General features: G+C 33.4%; 1 non-coding gene across 1 annotated transcript; it reads right to left on the reverse strand.

The window, feature by feature from the left end:
• Nucleotides 1-1,524: 1,524 nt before the first annotated feature.
• Nucleotides 1,525-1,597, reverse strand: TRNAR-CCG (transfer RNA arginine (anticodon CCG)). The gene has a single exon. It is a non-coding gene; the product is annotated as a tRNA-Arg (tRNA).
• Between the last annotated feature and the right edge of the window lie 21,178 nt (nucleotides 1,598-22,775).

A 22,775-nucleotide genomic window follows, 5' to 3' on the forward strand; every position in this document is an offset into this window, starting at 1 on the left:
ACATCTACATAAAATCAACATAAAGACAAGTTCAACTCCACGAAATACATTTCTTCGGAAACCTTGTGCGGATACTGACTTATTTTTTAAATTAAACACTTTAAAATGTATTTCAAACACACTTAATTTACTATAGATTTAGTCCATATACTTTCAAATTTGTAACAATTAGTCCTTATAGTGAAAAATCTTATCAAATGTAATAGTTATTAGTCTTTATAGTAAACAAACTTCACACTTAACCATTTTGTCAATCTTAAACTTCAATAGTACTATTTTTATGATAGAGACTAAATTGTTACAAATTGTAAAAAAATAAAACTAAAGTAGTGCATATTAAAGTTGAGAGACTAAATTGTTATATATTTAAAAGTACAGGGACTAAGAACATGTTCAGGAGTGATTTTGGAACGATAAAACCATTTTTGACATGCTAAAATGACAGTTTTTCCCTAAGATTGTGGTGTTGGGTAATTATGAAGAAGTGATTTTAGAAATATAAAAAAATTACATAAAGTGATTCTCACATTATTTTTATCATGTGATTGTGAGTGATTTTGTTTTTAAAAAGATTGTTATTTCATCTTAAAAGATTCTCCACCCATTTCCTTTTATTCTGTCATAAAATTTTAGAAATTTTTTATATTTAAAAAACAGTTTTATCCATTTTTATTTTTATTCTTCTCAAATTTTTACTCTCTCCCTAATTTTTCCACAATAAAGTTTTTATAATGTTTTTCTACTTTATTTCATTTTTTTAATATCATTTTCCTCTTTTTTCTCTCTAACTTTTTCTCTTTTTAACTATTTCTCTCTATTTCTCCAACTTTTTTTCTTGAATTTTTTTTCTCTGTTACAGCTATTCACCCCCAAAAAAGATTCTCTCCTTTATATCTCTTGAACTTTATTGATCTAAATTCGAATTTTCGTTGTCTCCAATTATTAAATTTTTTTTTATCGAACTCTCTATTTTTTTTTTCCCTCTTAAACTTCTATTTCTCTTTAGATTATTTATGTTCTATCACCTTCTATTGTTTTTTTCAATATTAATGTAATATTTTATAGTAATTTGACTGTACCTTTAAAAATAAATATTAATCATTAAAAAATACTCTTAATTAAATTTTAATCCTTTATATAAATATGAAATCAAATATTAACACAATTTATAACTCATACTTTTACAAAACCAATTATAATAAAATAATTTAGTTAAAAAAATTATTCTAAAAGTTAATTCCAAACATATTCATCATGTGAAAACCATTTTTAAAAATATAAAATCAAACATTAAAGTAATGGTATGAAAATCACTTTTAATAAATAACTTGTTAATAAACCAATTTTGTTAAACACTATTTCTAGACAAATCTCTTCAAAATTCTCTTAGGTTATAACTACGAGTTGAAAGATTAAATGTTATTTCCATAAAATTTCAAACTGAAGGGATTTTTAATATTAAAGACCCAAAACCTTTAAAACTTTAAAGGAAAAAAATTATAAAAAAAAAAAAAAGAAAAACGTCGTTCGCGATGGGATTCGAACCCACAATCTCCCGCTCCGGAGGCGAGCGCCTTATCCATTAGGCCACGCGAACATACTGTTATTCAAAGCTAACTTATTATATAAACTCAAAACATGTAAATGAATTAGATTAACCGAAAAAGTCACACGATATGTATGTTGAGTGCCCGAAAATTCTATGCAATTTTTTCTATACTATAAGAAGAATACTTGCCCGTGGGGTATATTTTGCTTATTAGCCTACAAAAGTTTTATTATAACTTTAGCACGAGAGTGTGTTAGATAAGCACCACACTACTCTAGAATTCTTTGTACGCAAGCATTAAATTTTCCAATTTTTATTTTCAAGCAAGAATACAAAAAACAACAAATAGCACAACCAACTGCTCTCTGGGATCCTCGTTAAAAAAGAGGAGGAATATACCATTTGAAAAGATATCTTTATAGATCAAAGAACAATCGTGAGAGGTTGCCAAAGTTGCAATGATAATGAGTAGCTTTGTTATCCTCTTGAAGGAAGTGATAAAATTGTACAATATTACTAACATTCCTAACAAAAAAAATACTATCCTCGATGAAGATCCAAATTTAACAAAGGAAGTTTCCTCCCCTATTAAGAAGGTTAATAACCTTAGAAACAAGAAAAAACAAAGCGTTAAATTAGAATATATACCTTTATAGTTTAAATTGCATATGGTGGAATATAGGAGTGCAACAAAAAATTGAAAAATTGAAAAGTCAAACCAATCCAAATCGATCCAATGGTTTGGTTTAGTTTTTTAGTATAAAATTGGACATCTTGGTATGTATTTAGAAAAAATAAAAAAGTATTGGTTCAGATCGATTTTTTATTAGAAAAACTAATCAAAACCAGACCGATCCAACAGTATATATATACCCTTAAAAATAAACTATCTTTTAGTATTTTAATTATTATGGTGCATGTATATTTATTGTTTAGAAAAAGGAAAAAAAAACCAATTATTATGAAGCTTGTATGTTTTTTATTTAGAAAAGTGCCAAGAAAAAATGTCAAATTGTTGGGTTTTATGGTCTAAAACTCATGGTTTGTAAATAATAAACTTATTTTTGAAAATTGAATAAAGTTGTTATTGGATATATGAATTACTTATTTTGTTTTAGAAATAAATCCAATAAACTAAAAGATCCATGACTATTACATGAGTACTTAAACTTTATGCGGAGACATAAGAGTGGATCAGGTTCGAGTAAATAGTCAAAATGATCTATAGTATATAAATAAGGTTGGGTGTCTTATTCTGGTAACATTATCGGATGTGGCTTACTCTGTATTTGTTACAAAGTGTTGTAAAGTGCTATAGACGAAGTGATTCTGATTCGTACATGTGATGACATGCGGAGTGGGGGCGTTCTGTGCAATGAGTTTGCGCAAGATCAAACTACGAAATAAGTCATTCTTATTTTATAATGTTGTTTACTATTTAGGACTAACTATTTCACAAGGATGACCTAGGTAACTTAACCTGAATCCTGAGCTAACTATGAACTCCTGTTTATTCATGATTATCATTAGAGGTTGGCTCAATAGCCCGGCTCAATAAACCTTACATTTCAAGGGTAAGACTGGGTAGATAGTTGGGGACATAGGGTGTAAGATGGAATTCGCTCCTACCTGCTTTCAGGGATAGTAGAGAGGTTGTTCCCTTAAGTGCTGACTCCGGATCTTGAATAAGGAGTCCTACCCTTTCATTGGCCTGAGAGGGACTCGGTTTAATAATCAGATCGCAAACCAATTGTTCATTAGAGAATCAGTGGGACTTAAGCAATAAGAGGTAATGTCGAGGGTAAAACAGCCATTTGACCCAACTGTTATTACGAACAACCTGTGAAGGGTTAACTTACTAATCATGGTTATATCGAGTGGACACAATATATCTACAGTGAAGGGAGTACAACTCTGGGCTTTAGGGGAGTGACCTAATAGTTAACAAATGGGGTTAATTAAGTGTAAGGAGCTTAGCCAATTAATCTCGTATTGTTGGAGCCCATGATCTGTAGGTCCACTAGGTCTCTCTACTAGCTCACAAATGGATTAGCCTTAGAATAACGTGATAAGTTGATTTGAATTGTTCAAATTAGAATTAAGGGAATTGGTAACTATATGTGATATAATTTCACATTTAATTTTGAATTAAACGAAATTGAAGAATCGATTAATATTTAAATATGATTTAAATATTAAATTCATGAACAGGGATTCATGATAATAAAATTAGTAATTAATTAATTTACTATTTGATATTAAATTAATTAGAATTAATTAAATTATTTATTTATTTATTATTAATTTTATCAGAAAAATTAATTGTGAATTTATTTTTGTAAAATTAATGTAATTTCAGTTTTAATTTTAAAATTAAAAACTAAAATTGAGTTTTCATTTTGAAATTTGTTTTAGAATTGCAAAAATGAAGACAATTTGAAAAAAATCCCAAAAGAGTGATTATTCCGCTTTCTTTCAAACTAGCTCACACATAGTTTCATTATTTTCCAACTCAATTTCTCAAGCATGAACTGTAATTCATGCATGCTTCTTTATTGCATGATAGTCATGCAATATATACTTTACTTATGACTGGAAATTGAGCATGGCTCAGAGGTGTTTTAGCTAAAAATTTTAAAAGTTGAAATATGGGTTTTGAGCTGAAAAATCAGAACCTCCTCTCCTTTGTTCCCTAATTTAAGCTTATTTTGAGTCCCATAACTCAATCTAAGGCACCAAGAGGTTAGTAGGGAAGACCTTGTGGTGGTTCACATCTAAAGAAAGGGAGAATTGCGGCTGGAATTGGTGATTCAAGAGTATCTTCAAACGTTAGTGTTGAAACCCTCTTTTGAACTTATGAGCATGCTGAATTTGAATCCAAAATTAATTAATTAATTAGAATGCTTAACGATCCTGTTTTCTTCCATTGCGTGTTTCTAAGTCTAACACAAATTTCAATTTATGAAAAAAAATTATTTAGAAAAGTGCCAAGAAAAAAGGACAAATTTCAATTTATGAAAAAAAGAAATACCTAATGTGAATTTTAAGTTAGCAAAAAGACCAATTCAAAACAAGGTGGTAATAAAAATAAAAATTGGAAGAAAAAAAAGAAAAATTCCAAAAGCTGAGAACCAAACCGATAATAACTAATCCAAACAAAATCAATCCAATGGTCTTTTCTTTTATTAGACATTGGTTTGGATCAATTAATTGAAATCCTAAATTGAATTTAAACATTTCAAATTATAATCCCAATTTCAAATCTCATCTAAAATACTCAATTTATTAATCCAATTTACGAGCTAGTAGAGGACCTTATGGACCTACAGATTATGAGCTCCAATTATTTGTATCTAATTGGTTAAACTCTTTAAAGCAAATTAATTACTATTCGTTAACTATCAAGGCAAATCATTATAGCTCGATAGTTGCACTCTCTTCACTGTAGATGTATTTCTGTCCATTTTAACCATAATCAGTAAGTCGATCCTTCATAGGTCGTTTGTATTTATAGTTGGGTTAAAATTATCGTTTTACCCCTGTAAATACATCTTGCACCTTAAGCTCCTACTGACCCTCTATTGAACAACTGACTTATAATACCACTTATAAATCCGTTGTTGAAGACTAGGCATCAGCACTTAAGGGAATAACTTATATGCTAACCCTAAGTTGGGTAGGAGTGAATTCCATTTTGCATAGCTATGTTCCTAACTATCTATCCTGTCTTATCCCAAAATGGGAGGCTTATTGAGCAATGCTATTAGACCACTCTCACCTATGCTGATCAAAGAATAATCCCGAATAAACAAAAATTCATAGTTAGCTCAGAATTAAGATCGAGTTAGGTCATTTTAGTTTGAAATAGTCAGTTTTAACAGTAAACGGTTGTGATAAAGAAAAGTGACTATTTCGAGGTCCAGTCTTATGCAAACTCATTGCATAGGATGCCCCCACTCACATATCTCTACAGGAATAATTTGTGGATCACATCATTTGTATCAGCATACAAAATGGGCCACATCCAACAGTGTTATCTAGATGAGATACCAATTTCATCCATATACTTATAGACCATTTAGGCTATAGTATAACTTGATCATGTTTATATCCCCACATAAAGTTAAAGTATTCATACTATAGCCATGAATTTGATTATTAGATTTTCATAATAGAATGTTTAATGCGAATTACGAACTGCGAGTTTTAGGACATCCCAAACAATCTCCCACTTGGACTAATATTCCAGTGAGAATAAACATATATAATGTTTACTATGTTGAGAAATATAAAGGAAAATACAATAATCTAAGGCATCTAAAATATCATAGATAATCTCCCACTTGCCCTAGATTATGTTGCTCGTAGTCCTAGTCCAACTAGGTGGCCCTCGTACACTTTAGCCGAGAGGGCCTTCATAAACGGATCAGTAAGGTTGTCTTCTAAGTTTATCTTCGTGATAATCACGTCTTCATAAATGGAGATAGATTCAAGGTGTTCCCAGATAGAATTGAAGTATATTAACTTCATTTCTGGGTCCATGGCTATTATCCACTGTTTCCTATCAACATCTTCCATTGTCTGTTTAAAGGTTAATGGATCCTCTAGTCCATCATCATGTATGATGTCTTGCGTTTCTGTTAAACCTATATAGCATTCAGGTTGATGAACAACCCTCCCACTACGTCGAGGCATACTCAACGCTTGAGCAGGACGTGACGAGACAACAACTGTTGTTGATGGACCAGCTTAAATCAACAACTTTTGTTGATTTTTCTGTAGTATCTTTAGATATTTCTTGTAATATTAGTTTATTGCGAGGCTGATGATTTCTAATATGATCTTCTTCAAGAATGTAGCATTTGTCAATACAAATACTTTATTTTTTTGGGGATCATAGAACAATCCACCTTTTGATTCTTCAGGCTATCCTATAAAGAAGCATAATTTCGAACGTCGTTCCAATTTCTTAGGATTTTGTACCAACACGTGTGTTGTACATCTCCAGATTCGGAAATGACATAAACTACTTTTACGATCTTTCCATAACTCATGCGGTATTTCTGAAATACTTTTTGAGTGAATCATGTTCAGAAGATATACCGCATTCTGTATTGCATACCCCCAAAAAGATTGAGATAGTTGAGCATAACTCATCATTGATCGAACCATGTCTAACAAGGTTCAATTTCTCCTTTCTGCAATACCATTTTGTTGTGGTGTTCCAAATGCTATGAGTTGGGATTGAATTTCATGATCTACTAAATAGTTTTGGAATTGTAAATCCATATACTCACCACCTTGATCGGATCGAAGTGTTTAAGTCTTTTACCCAACAAGTTTTCTGTTACGATCTTAAATTCTTTGAACTTTTCAAGAGTTTCAGACTTATGAATCATTAAGTAAATATAGCCATATCTAGAATAATCATAAATAAAATTGACAAAATATTGATATCCACCTCGAGCTTTACATTCATGAGACCACAGAGGTCTGAATGTATAAGTTCGAGAGGTTCTTTGGCACGAAGACCTTTTTTAGAAAAAGATCTTTTAGTCATTTTTTCCTCAAGACATGATTCATACGGAGGTAAACAGTTGTCTTCTAACCGACTTAGATGACCATTTATCCTGTTGAGATTATGTTGGATTTTATGTTCTAAAACTCGTAGTTTGTAAATTAATAAACATATTCTGTTTTCTTTTTCGATAAAGTTGTTATTGAAATAGTAATCTTGAATCCAATAAACTAAGGTCCTGAGGCTATTTAATGTAGTTTGAACTTTATGTAGTGACATAAATGTGGATTAAGTTCAAATATATAGCCAAAATGGTCTATAGTATATGAATGAGGTTGGCCGCCCTGTTCTGGGGACACTATGGATGCGGCCCACTTTGTAGTTAGTACAAACGATGTGATCCTGAATCGTTCATATAGAGATATGTGAGTGGGGGCATCCTATGCAATGAGTTTGCATAAGACTGAACCATGAAATAGTCACTTTTTACGTTCTAAATGTCGTTTCATGTATAAAACTGACTATTTCGTGAATTGATGACCTAGGTAACTTAATCTTAATCCTGAGCTAACTATGAACTCTTGTTTACTCGAAATTATCCTTAAATCTGCATAGGTGAGGGCAGCTCATCATCGCTGGCCCAATAAGCCTCCCAGGGTAAGATTGGGTGGATAGTTGGGAACATAGGTTGCAAGACGGAATTCACTCCTACCCATTATAGGGATAGTAGATAGATTGTTCCCTTTAGTACTGAATTCAGGTCTTGAACAAAAGGCCCCACCCTCTTCTTGGCCCGAGAGGGATTCGGTTTATAGGTTGGACCTTAAACCAATTGTTCATTAGAGGATTAGTGGAACCTAAGGAATAAGATGTAGTTTCGGGGGTAAAATGGTTTTTATGACCCAGTCGAGATTACGAACAACCTGTGAAGGATTAGCTTACTAATCATGGTTATATCAAATGGACATAAATATATCTATAGTGAGAGGAGTGCAACTACGGGACTATAGTGGAATGACCCGTTAGTTAACGAATGTTGATTAGTTCCGTCTAAAGAGTTTAGCTAGATAATCTCGAATCGTTGGAGCCCATGATCTATAGGTCTATTAGGTTCCCCTACTAGCTCATATGGAATAAATATGATATAGTGGTTGGATTTTCAGTTTAGAGATACAACTATAATATTTAAATGTGATTTAAATATCAAGAATATGAATACGTTCATATTCGGAAGCTCGGAAATAATGGAAATAGTCAAAGATATAAAAAGTCAAAGAGTTGACTTTTTGACTTTGAAAAGTCAAACTTTGACCGACCTAATATTCAAATGTGATTTGAATTTCGAGAAAATGAATATTCATGCTCAGGAGGTCAAAATTAATCAACATGAAAATAAAAAGGAGACATTTTCCATTTTTTATTTTGAGTCTTAGTCATTTTAAACATCTCAATATCCAGAATGGTTTTTGCATCAGGTGGTTTTAATATGTACAAGTTATTCTCAAGTCTTGCAGAACAAATATGAACACCTCTTGAAAAAACAAACACTTCATTAACTTCAAAAGATATTTTGTACATATTTTCTAGCAGACAGGAAATGGAGATGAAGTTTCTTTTCATCTTAGGTACATAATATACATTCTTTAGTAAGATAAAGGATTCTCCAAAAAATAGCTTGACATCTTACATTGCTTCAGCTGAAATGACCTCTCCTATTCCCACCTTGAAAGTCATTTCATACTCAGAAAGTTATTTCTAAGAACTAGTTTCCTGTAAAAAAGTGCGAACATGGTTAATGGCGCCTGAATTTAATATCGAAATTAAGTGAGAATTTTCCACTAGACATGTTTCAATTACTAGTAAATCTGATTTAGCTTGGTTCGCCCTTTTCGCTTTCTTTTCAACCAAATATTTTAGGCAGTTATGTTTCCAGTGTCCATCCTCTCCAAAATGAAAAATTTTTCCTTTGGGAGCTTTATTTTTCTTTGCAGCAGGTTTTTAATTCCTTTTTTTGCTTCTTCATTTGTACATTTTTGTCTTTGAAGATAATGGAAAAAACTTCCTTTTTTCAGCGGGTTTCGTTTCTGACGATGAACCCTTCAGAAAATTTTTCGATCGTGAAACAACATTTGCTTCACTTTCTTTTAGTTTCATAATTTATTGGTATCTGGAGTTCGTTCAACAATGTTGTCATATTGTAATTAATCTTATACATTACTGCATAATTAGATAAAACTAATTTTTAATTTAATATCTAAATATTAAATTAATACAATATCACCAATAAATCAATTTTATATTTAAATCATAATTTAAATATTAATTGATTCTCTAATTTCGTTCAGTTTCAATTAAAATAAATGTTTATAATTGTATCATATACAATCAATTGAAAACCCTAAAATGAATGCTCAATTTGTTATTCCAATTTAATGAGCTAGTAGAGGGACCTAATAGACCTACAGATCATGAGCTCCAATGATCTGTAATTAATTCGTTAAAACTCTTTAATCGAATTAATTACTATTCGTTAACTATCAAGACATACCACTATAGCTCGATAGTTGCACTCTTCTCACTGTAGATGTATTTCTATCCATATAAACAATAATTAATAAGTCGATCCTTCACAGATCATTCGTAATCATAGTTAGGTCAAGATTATCGATTTATCCTTGTGAATACATCTCGTTTCTTAAGTTCCTACTAACCCTTTAATGAATAATTTGATTCATAATACTTATGAATCAAGTCCTTTCTCTATCATGAGAAGGTAGGGCCCCGATTGTTCAAGACCTGGAATCAATACTTAAGAGAACGACCTATCTGCTAACCTAAAATGGGTAGGAGTGAGTTCTATCCTGCAGAGCTATGTCTCCAGCTATTTATCTGGTCTTATCCTCAAAATAGAAGGCTTATTGAGCAGTGTTGTTGGACTATTCTCACCCATGTAGATCAAAGGATAATCCCGAATAAATAGGAGTCATAGCTAGCTCAGGATTAAGATCGAGTTATCCTAGGTTACTTAAATATGAAATAGTCAGTTTTAACAGTTAATGGTCATTATAAAGAAAAGTGACTATTTCGTGGTCCAGTCTGTATGCAAACTCATTGCATACGATGCCCCCACTCACATGTTTCTACATGAATGATCTATGGATCACATCATTTGTATTACCTATACAAAATTGGTCGCATCTAGTAGTGTTACCAGGATGAGATACCCAATTTTATCCATATATAAATATACTATTTAGGCTATATACTATTAACTTGATCCTATTTATGACACCACATAAAGTTAAAGTATTCATACTATAGCCATAGATATGTTTACTAGATTTTCAAAATAGAATACAAAAACAACAACTTTATTGATAAATAGAATGTTTAATACAAACTGTGAGTTCTAGGACATTTCTAACAATCTTCCACTTGGACTAAAAATCCAGTAAGAAAATATATACAATACAATGTTGAGAAACTTAAAAGGGAAATACAATAAACTAGAGCATCGTAAATACCATAGATATTCTCCCACTTGCCCTAGATTACGTTGCTCGAAGTCCTAGTCCAACCAGGTAGCTCTTGAACTCTTTAGCTGAGAGGGCCTTTGTAAATGGATCAGCAAGGTTGTCTTCAAAGGCTATCTTCGTGACGATCACGTCTCCTCAGTGTACTATCTCTCTGATGAGATGGTACTTTCTCTCAATATGTTTTCCACGTTTGTGACTCCTTGATTCTTTTGAGTTGGCAACAAAACCACTATTGTCACAATACAGTGTGATAGGTAAGTGCATATTTGGAACTACTTCCAAATCAGCTAAGAATTTGTGTAGCCATATTGCTTCTTTAGCTGCATCACATGCAACCACGTATTCTGCTTCCATTTTGGAGTCAGCGATACAACTTTGCTTAATGTTTCTCCAAACTATAGCTCCTTCATTGAGAGTGAAAACTGATCCTGAAGTAGATTTTCTTGAATCTATGTCAGTCTGGAAATCAGAATCAGTGTATTCATTAAGGATCAAATCCTTAGGTCCATACACAAGCATAAAGTCTCTCATTCTCCTTAGATGCTTCAGGATGTTTTTTTATAGCAGTTCAATGACTGTGTTCTGGATTGGATTGGTACCTGCTGACGATTCCAACTGCAAAGCATATCTCAGGGCGTGTACACAACATTGCATACATCAAGCTTTCAACTGTAGATGCGTATGGAATTCTTATCATTTCCTCAATATCTTGAGGTGTCTTAGGACACCGTTCCTTTGACAAATGAATTCCATGTCTAAAGGGTTTGGAATTTTGCATATTGTATTTTGACAACATCTTGTCGATATAAGATGCCTGAGATAGTGCTAGGATTTTATTCTTTCGATTCCGAATTATCTGTATTCCTAGAACGTATTGAGCATCATCCAAATATTTCATTTGGAATTGTGTTGCTAACCATCTCTTTACGTCAACAAGGAAGCTTGTCTCATTCCCAATGAGCAAGATATCATCAACATAAAGAACTAAGAATAATAAAGTATTGTTGGCTATCTTTTTGTATACACAAGGTTCGTCAACATTTTGTTCAAAGCCATAAGATTTTATCGTAGTATCAAAAATTATATTCCAAGATTATGATGCTTTTTTTAATTCATAAATATATCGTTTAAGCTTACAGACTTTCTGTTCATGTCATTGTTCGATGAACCCTAAAAATACTTTCATCAATATAGCTATTTAGAAAAGCTGTCTTGACATCTATTTACCATATTTCATAATCATAATATATGGCAATAGATAGAAGTATTTTAATTGACTTTATCATGGCAACAGGAGAAAAAGTTTCTTTATAATCAACCCCTTCTCTTTGGGTAAAACCTTTTGCCATGAGTCTGGCTTTATAGGTTTGCACATTGGCAGGTTGGTCTCATTTCCTTTTGTAGATCCATTTGTAACCTACAGGTTTAACCTCATGTGGTTGATCTACAAGTTCCCAGATAGAGTTGAAGTATATAGACTCCATTTCAACGTCCATGGCTTTTATCCACTGTTCCCTGTCAATATCTTCCATTGTCTTTTTAAAGAATAATGGATCCTCTAAACCATCATCTTGTATGATGTTTTGAGTTTTTATTAAACGCATATAGCGTTCAGGTTGTTGAGTAACACACCCACTATGTTGAGGCATACTCAACTCTTGGGATGGACATGAGGGACAAAAATAGTTATTGATGGATTAGCTTGATCAACAACTCTTGTTGATATTTCTGTAGCATCTTTGGTCATTTCTTGCAATATTAGTTTACTGCGCGATAGATGATTTTTTATATGATCTTCTTCCAAGAATGTAGCGTTTGTCGATATAAATACTTTGTCTTCTTGGGGATCATAGAACAATCCTCCTTTTGTTTTTTTAGGGTATTCTACAAAATGGCATAATTTCGAACGTATTTCCAATTTCTTAGGATTTTGTACCAACACGTGTGCTGGACAACCCCAAATATGAAAATGATGTAAACTAGTTTTAATGTCCTTTCCATAATTCATATGGTGTTTCTGAAAAACTTTTGAAGGAACAACATTTAGAATAAACACTACAGTCTGTACTGCATACCCTCAAAAGGATTTAGGTAACTGAGCATTGCTCATCATTGATCGAACCATGTCTAACAAGGTTCGATTTCCCTTTTTGCAACACCGGTTTGTTGTGGTGTTTCAAGTGCTAATTGGGATTGAATTCCATGATCTACTAGATAATTTTGAATTATAAATCCATATACTCACCACCTTGATCGGATCGAAATGTCTTAATTCATTTACTTAATAAATTTTCTGTCTTGGTCTTATATTCTTTGAACTTTTCAAGAGTTTCAGACTTATGACTGATTAAGTAAATATAGCCATATCTCGAGTAATCATCAATAAAACTGACGAAATATTGATAGCCTTCTCATGCTTTTACATTCATCAGACCACACAAGTCTGAATGTATAAGTTCGAGAGGCTCTTTGGCACAAAGCCCTTTGTCAGAAAAAGTTTTAGTCATTTTTCCCCCAAGACACGATTCACATGGAGGTAAAGAACTATCTTCTAACTGATTTAGATGACTATTTTTTTTTTTTACTAATATCTCATTTTGTTGAGATTAATGTGACCAAGTCTGATGTGCCAAAGATAGGCGTTAGGAAAAATTTTCCATTTCTTATTTTGAGTCTCAACCGTTTTAAACATCTCTATAATTAGCATGGCCTTTGCTTTAGTTGGTCTTAATATGCACAAGTTATTTTCGAGTCTTGCAGAACAAACATGAACACCTCTTGAAAAAACAATCACTTCATTAGATTCAAAAGATATTCTGTACATATTTTCTAGCAGACAGAAAATGGAGATTAAGTTTCTTTTCATCTTAGGTACATAATATACATTCCTAAGTAAGATAAAAGAATCTCCAAAAAATAGCTTGACATCTCCCACTGCATGAGCTGAGATGACTTCACCTATTCCCCACCTTGAAAGTCATTTCTTATTCAGAAAGTTCTCTCCAAGAACTAGTTTTCTATAGAAAAGTACAAACATGATTAGTGATGTCTGAATCTAATATCCAGAATACGTGAGTATTCTTCACTAGACATGTTTTAACCACTAGTAAATCTGATTTACCTTGTTTCGCCTTTTCTGCTTTCTTTTCAGCCAAATACTTTGGGCAGTTACATTTCCAGTGCCTATCCTCTCTGGAATGGAAACATTTTCCTTTGGGAGTTTTGTTTTTGTTTTTCTTAGCAGTGGTTTTCTTATTCCCTTAACTCTTTTTCTTCATTTGTATGGATTTGTCTTTTGAAGAAGAAGGAATAGACTTTTTGTTATCAGTGGGTCTTGTTTCAGACGTCGATCCCTTAAAGAACTTCTGAGGTTTGGAAATAACATTTACTTCTTTCTCCATAAGTTTCATCATTTGATATGTCTATAACTCATTCAACAACGTGGTCGAATTATAAGTAATTTTCTTCATAATAGCACTGGTTTTAAATCACGGATAATTCTCTGAGAGAGATTCCAATATCATACTTACTTAACTTGTTTCATCCATCATTGCCCCATGAGCCTTAACAACATTAAAATGGACCATCATATCGAAAACATGTTCTCTAACATTGATTCCATCTTTCATGTGAGTAATGTAGACATACTTAATGGCTTCATGTCGAATAGAGGATGACGGTTGTTGGAATATCTCCTGAAGCGATGCCATTATCTCACAGGTGGTGGGCATTACCTCGTGTTTCTTATTAAGTACATCAGATATACTTGCTAAGATGTAGGCCTGAGCTTTCTCATTAGCCCTTACCCACCGATCATAGATGTCCTGAATATTTCGGTTCGCTGTTGTACTGGGAACCAGAGGACATTCCTCCGTCAACAAACTTTTCAAATCAAATTATCACGCTACTTTAAGGCTAATCTATTTATGAGCTAGTAGGGGGACCTCGTGGACCTACAGATCATGGGTACCATGATCCGAGATTAATTGGCTAAACTCTTTACATTGAATTAACCCTCATTCGTTAACTATTGAGTCACTCCACTAAAGCCCAGAGTTGCACTCCCGTTCATGTATATATATTATGTCTACTCAATATAGCCATGATTAGTAAGTTAATCTTTCACAGGTTATTCATAACAGTTGGGTCAAATGGTTGTTTTACCCCCGAGATTACCTCTTGTTCCTTAAGTCCCGCTAATCCTTTAATGAACAATTGGTTTGTGATCGAATCATCAAATTAAGTCTCTCTCGTGCCAATGAGAGGGTGGGCCTCTTGTTCAAGACCCGGAGTCATCCTTAAAGGAACAACCTCACTACTATACCTGAAAGCGGGTAGGAGTAAATTCCATCTTGCACCTTATGTCCCTAGCTTTCTACTTGGTTTTACCCCTGAAATGGGAGGTTTATTGAACCGGCGGTGTTGAGCTAACCCTTACTAATGCTAATCTAAGGATAATCCCAAATAAACAGGAGCTCATAGTTAGCTCAGAATGAAGATCAAGTTACCTAGGTCATCACTTCGAGATAGTCAGTCTTAAATAGTAAACAACATTATAAAGTGCAAATGACTTATTTCGTGGTCCGATCTCATACAAACTCATTCCACGGGACGCCCCCACTCCTCATGTCATTACATGGAAGAATCAAGTGTTGGGGTTAATGTTCTAAAGTCTCTTGTGTCTTGTAGTTTGTAAACAGTTTGTACAAACACTTGTGTTGTATAATATATTATATTTACTTCACATCTTGATTTTGCTTAGTAGTATGTTTTATTTTCTTTGCCACAAACCAATAAGCATAAAATCCCTGGTTATCTGTATGTAACTTAAGCACGTATGTGGTGACATACAAGTGGATCATGTATTGAGTGATAACCAAAATGGTCTGTAGTATATGGATATAGGAGGGAAACCTTATCCTGGTAACACTACGGATGCGGCTCGCTTTGTGGAATGGTCATAAGTGTTGTGACTTGTCATAGATGGTCTGATCCTGATCATTCATGTAAGGGACATGCGAGCAGGGAGCGTCCTATACAAAAAGTTTGTATAAGACCAGACCACGAAGTGTTAACGTCTCGTTATATAACACCGTCATGACGGAAACTTCACTTCACTAGGATGATCGTAGGTAACATGATCTCAATCCTGAGTGAGTTATGAACTGCTGCTATTGAGGGTGGTCCTTTGATTTGAATGGGTGCGAGTGACTAGGTCACCGATTCAAACCTACCATTTTGGGGATTTGTCTGATTTGGGAGCTGAAAACTCAGCTACACAAGATGGAATTCCCTCCTTCCTCGAGGCAGGGGTAAGTAGATAGATAACTCCCTTACGGGCTAATTTCAGGGCTTGAATGATGTGGCGCCACACACATTCTCTTGGCCCGAGAGGTGTTCACACATAGTTAGACTATGTTGTATTGTTCATTAGAGAAATCAGTGGTACTTAAGGAGTGAGATGTAACTATAGAGGCAAAACAGTAAATTGGCCCAGCTGTACTTACGAGCATCTATGAAGGGTCATCGTACTCATGATTGGTTATATCCGATGGACACAGAAATATATCTATGGTAAGAAGAGTTCAGATGTTGGGCTTTAGTGGAATGCCTGGCAGTTAACGGGTGGTAGATCTCGTGGCTAAAGAGTTTAGTCATCTATTCACGTACCATTAGATCTTCGAGCCACAAGTCGATAGGTCCCCTAGATAACTTGGATAAAGTCGAGAATAAGTTTTTGGGTCAATTTGAAATATTCAAATTGACTAGAGGGAGTTCGATTATATATGATATAATTAAAATGGTTAATTTTATATGATATAATTGGCTAAATGTATGAGATACATTATTTTGGAAGAAATTATATATAAATATGATTTATATCAACTGGAGGTAAAATTACTATAGTAGATATATGATATCAAACTAGTAAGGATATAACATGATTATATTCATTTATTAATTAAATTGGTTAATTGTGTGATAATTGGTCGAAATATTCTCCTCGATCATGCGTCAGCGGGAGTATTCGGTTATTGTAACCGAAGAATAAAATGAAAATTTATTTCATTTTGCAAGAAGTTCGAAAAATCGCAATCGGTGTGAAAATGTCTTGATCGCTTAGTTGAAAGCCTATACGATAAAACTTCATTGTCTAAACAATCGCACACCCGCGTCTAAATGATCGCACGCCTTTCTCTAAACGATCGCTTAGCTTTCCTAAACGGTTCCCTAGTGTGTCGTATTTTCTAAACTATCGTTTACCTATTGCGAAACGATCACTTAATAAAACTTACACAATCGTGTAGCTTTATCTAAACGATAAACATCCTTGTTATATGATAGCTTTCTCTCCCACTTGCTTATCGTCTACATGATCAGCCCGCTCCTCCGACCTCTACCAAAATCACCAAAGACCACGGTTTAGATTCTCACTCTGAGAATACCAAGGTCTCCAAGTGGTGGTGTCGTCCCCACTCTTGCTTGCTCGTGCTTATTCGTGTTACTGCCGTTCGTGTAGACGATCGTGCTATTGTTGCTGACTGTTTTGCTAGGCGATACAGTTCGTAGAGGTTCTTCCGCTATGTTGAGTTCGAAATTGAAGAGAGTCTTCAACTGGTATGTGAACTCAGTCCTTTCTATTTTATTTATCAAAGCATGTTGTTAATTAGTGTAAATTACATAACTGTCTGTTAGAATGTATGTGTTGTATTTCGATCACAATGAAATCGGAAAGATTCGAATGTGCTCATAGATGCTCTTCATTAAGAGTTCCTTCATCAGGATCACTTCGTTTGTAGCACTTTACAACTCTTTGTAACAACTACAGAGTGGGCCGCATCCAATAGTGTTACCAGAATAAGGTACCCAACCTTATCCATATACTATAATAGTCTCTATATAAAGTTCAAGTATTCATATAATAGTCATGGATCTTTTAGTTTATTGGGTTTATTTCTAAAACAAAATAAACAATTCATTTATTCAATAACAACTTTATTGAATTTTCAGAATAAGTTTTATTGTTGACAAACCACGAGCTTTAGGACATAAAACCCAACAAACTCCCACTTGGACTAAAACTCTTGCAGTAACCTATAAATATAATATATAATACTGAGTTTTTGAATTTTTACTAAAAAATACAATATACTACGGCATCACATACCCATGGGGTTTTCTTCACTTGTCCTAGGTTATATACCTCGTAGTCTTAGTCTTACTAGGAGATTCTCAAACACTTTAGCCGAGAGAATTGTTATAAACATGTTAGTATACAATGTACTTCTTATTAAACTAAATGGGGAATGCATCTTATTTTCAAAACTCTTTTTTCTCAATAATGGTTAGGAAGTCATACATTCCTCCCACTACATTGAGGTACTCTCAAATTTTTTAGTAAGATGCTTTTGACCTATCCAAAACAACTTTTGTTTGCAGTGTCAGTTTTAATAAATAACTCTTTATTGATATAAGCAAGCTTTTATGGAAACAAAATAATACATGGTGATCTCGTATATTTTTCTAGAAAATTTTGTATTTGTCAATACAAACACTTAATTTTCGTTTACACGGAAAAAATTTTCTTTTGTCTTGTCTACAGATAGGCATGCCTTTCAAACAATATTCCAACACTTAAGGGTTCGATATTAACGCTTAAATAGATCTTTTCTGATTTCTAAACTATGTAAACAACTTTTACATATCATAAACAACTTATATGAGTCTTCCATATCTCATATAGAATTTTAGAAATACCTTAAAATTGGAATGATGTTGAAAAACAATAACGGCAACTAGGTGTAGAAAGCTTTCACTAGATTTCATGTTCTATTAAATAGTCCTAGAAATATCAAACTTTCTATACTTTTATCCAATCGAAGTATTTCAGTTTTATTTTTACCTAACAAGTTTTATACAGTTTGAACTTTTCAAGTATTCTAAACTGATCACTTAGGTTAAATAACTACTTGCCTTTATGGATTTCTAGCTATTTTAAATATCTAATATTTGCAAACGGCTTTTAACTAGGTTGTTTCTAACAGAAGTTGCTTTGCAGTAGAACAAACATAACTTTTGCTAATGAACATTTCATTTGTAACAAAAAGGTTTATACAATGTGTTCTTTACAACAACATAACTTTCATTACAATAACAAAAGTAGATACGATTATCTTCTGACAGCAACTGCAACATCTCCCACTGGTCAACTGAAGTACAACAAGCAATATTCAGGAACTAGCTTCCCTGTTTTACTTTCTCTACTCTTTTCTCTACAAGGTACTGAGGGTAGTTTCTCTTCCAGTGCCTTTCTTCGTTGAAGTGGAAATGTTTTCCTTTATCTGCAACATTTTCCTTGTATTTTCTACTAGCGGGTTTCTTCTTCCCTTTCCCTTTGTTCTTTTTTACTAAAATACTCTTATTTTGTGAAGAAGAAGTAATATCAGACTTCTTAGAGGACGATCCTCTTTTCTCCACAATGGTAACATTTACCTCTGGTTCCAGACCTTTCGCTCTCATCATGGTCTGATAAGCATGTAGCTCATTGAGTAGAGTAGTCAAATTATACTCTATTTTATTCATCAATGCATTTATATAGAACTGCAAAAAACTCTTCAGAAAAGATTCAAGAATAAAACCAACTTGACTTTTCTCATCCACGACAATACCATTTACTTCTGCCACGTTGAAATGGACCATCGTGTCCAGGACATGTTCTCTAACAGAGGCCCATTCTTTCATGCCATAGTTGTAAACGTATTTGATAACATCATGCCTCAGGGGGAAGGACGTTTGTCTAAACATCCCATGGAGAGATTTCGTAATCTCTCTGGCATTACCGATACTCTCGTGTTTCTTCTCCAAGACATCATATATACTGGCAAGAATATAGGCACGAGCTTTCTCATTAGCCCTGATCCATCTGTCGTATGCATCTTGAACATTTCGCTTTGTATTTGAGCTAGGAATGGGAGGACACTCCCCTATTAAAACAAACCTTAGATCATTTATCACTACTACAATATTTAGGTTTGATTTCCATGTAGTATAATTATCCCCAGTAAGTTTATCAGATGTCAACAATTATACTAAAGAACTCGCCATTCTGAAAAATACAAACAAATTTTATCATTGAATTGCTTTTTAAACCCAATTAAGTTTTAGCAAAGTAATAATGTACCCAAGATTATTTTTGCAACGATAATACAGTAAGACATTCTTGACTAAATACTATCCTCAGAATAACCCATATTTCGATAGTCATTTAGCTACTATTTTTTGTCAGTAATTACTAACACTTTAGCAATTCTGTAAATGTAACCCTCCATTTTTGGACCTCAGAAGTCAGCCCCAATGGTGCTCCTGAATTAGTATGTCAAAGTTGAAAATGACTTTAGAAATCCTATCAATTTCTGGAGTTTGAGTTGTTTCGAATCCTATGTTAAAACCCTTCGAGGGGATAGTCGTCGTTAAAACAACTAGCGCGGCCGACTTAAAGACGAAAAGCAGGCACAACATAGGAATCTCACGGTCCAAACAAATAGAAGAGACTACAGGATACGTTGACACATATCCTTCACTCACTTACTTGAACTACTTCCCTCATTCACTTTGATCTTGACCTCATGACAAACACTTTCCGAATGGAGGTCACTTCCAGGGTGGCACGAAGCATTGCATGGATCTCATAGTGTGAATTTTCAAGGGACGTGAGAATTGAAATCAATAGATCGTATATTTGATTTTCCATTGAACATCTTCCCCTAATTCTCCTTGATATTGATTCACGTAAATACTTTCCGAATGGAGGTCATTCCCAGGGCGACACGAAGTGCCGCATGAACCTTACAATAGAAAGATCTTTGGGACGTTAAAATAAGAAATAACACATTTGATTTTATGGTGAACAACTTCCCCTATTCACCAAAATCTCGATTCATGTAAACACTTTCCATATTCGGGTCACTCCCAAGGTGACATGAAGTGAAACACGAATTTCGATCGTGAACTCTTACAGACGTGAGAGCTAAAAATAATCATATCATATATGTTTATTAATCTCCCACTGAAGTATTCTAATATATCATATACGTTATTTTATTCTCACTGAAGTGTTCTAATAACATATCATATATGTTATTAAGCTTTCACTGAAGTGTTCTAATGTTAAATTGGGTATACATTTTCTTAGGTTTGTTTTGGCTAATTAAACAACCTACGTTTAGGTTTTTATCCAAGTATAACGTTTATATTTGGATTTAACCTACGATGTTTAGGTGATAAACCAGTTTTAAAACCTCACACCGTTTACGTATTGCTCATAAAACCGGTTAACAATGCTCAATTATTCGGCCATAATCCCTAGGTAAGAGGTGTTCTGTAGACCGTCAACTTAAATACTCACAACCTTAGACAGAATTATATACTGGCTGAGTTTGTAACCTAGTTTTACAATATAATGACCTATTTTAACTATTAAAACAAGTGGTTAACCTGCGTGAGCATGCAACTATTCTTTTTTATGGATTTTAAATGCCTAACCCAATTTTATAACAACTTACAAAATTTTAGACATGCTAAACATCTACAACATACATCAAAGGCATACTATATATTATACCACTTTATAACATACTTTCAATGCATGTAACATACTTCCTATGGTGAGATTTTAAATCTACATGGCATACGTTATGCACATACAAGATTTATTTAATTATGACATACATCACATGTATAAATAATTAAACACATACTGATATGGTTTTACTTTTGGCATTTTCAAGCAAACAAATGCCTAACTATTACAAAATTTAGCAAGAACATGCTCCAAAACACTTCTGGACTGCTCGAACTGACCCAAACCGGACCCGAGCTGCTTGAATAGAACCTCCAAACCTACACAACTGGCTGAACCGGGCTGAATCAAGTCAGACTGGACTTTCTTGACTCAAACAGGCCGGATCAATTCAGCTGGACTACCGATTTGGGTTAAAGCGTGCATGTTGGGTTGGGTTGAGCAGCGCTGCAACGCTCTCACCCCAGCATTGCGATGCTGCTGGTGTTCTTCAAAATCTGGGTAGCAACATGAGCAGTGTTGCAACGCTCAACACTGCCTGGACAGAAGCTCCACTGGAATTTGTAGCAGCTCGACCTTCTACACATCTTTTTTCAATTACATCTTAATTTCAACTCTAATGACTCCAAATAAATTAAAGACTCTTGAACATTTATATAAGCTCATTCAATCAAGAGCCAATTACAAATTTAATAAAGGAATCAAAGAGAAATTTAATGCCAAAACTCAGAAATCCATATCAGTTCACCATTTTCATGTATCTCATGAAAAAAAAAACATCCACCAAGCCAATATTAAACGAAATTAAATGCTTAAATGATGCTCTAATACTAACTGTTAGAGTTAGAAAACATGCAGCGTAAGAAAAACGGATCTTAAGCATTCTAATTCATTAATTTTGGCTTTGAATTAAACATGGTTATAAACTAACAGGAGAGTTCCATGACATACCTTTCAAGAAACACTTGAATCACGATTCCAGTTGCAAATCTTCTCCAAATCAGCTTGTGAACTACCACAAGACCTTTCATACTATTCTCTAGGTGCATTTGATTGAGTTGTGGGACTCAAAATAAGCATGAATTAGGAAAAACTGGAGAAAATGTCACTGGTTCACCATGGTCAAATACCTTCTTCAACCTCAAGGTTTCTCAGCTAATTTAGGTCAATTGCATGTCAATTCTTAGCCAATTTAGGTCAATTGCATGTCCAATTCTCAACCTAATCTTCTTGATTTATTGCATGACTATCATGCAAACATCATTGCTGCATGTATTGTAGCTTATGCTTAGAAGATTGACTGGATTTGGAAGGTGGAAAGTGTGTAAACTAGTTGGTTGGATTTGGAAAGTGGAAAAATCCCTCTTCTTGGGATTTTTCATTTTCCATTTATTTTTCAATTTTTATTTTCAAAATTAATTTCTAAAATTAATTTTCTTTTCAAAAATGAAAATTTATTATTAATTTTACAAAATTAATTCAATAATTAATTTATCTAATAAAATTAAATAATTTAATTAATTATAATTAATTCAATATCAAATATTAAATTAATTTAATACTAGTTCCACCATCATGAATTTAATATTTAAA

This window comes from Benincasa hispida, chromosome 2 (assembly GCF_027475165.1).
Source record: "Benincasa hispida cultivar pf3 chromosome 2, pf3_genome.v1.1, whole genome shotgun sequence".
Lineage (NCBI taxonomy): Eukaryota > Viridiplantae > Streptophyta > Magnoliopsida > Cucurbitales > Cucurbitaceae > Benincasa > Benincasa hispida.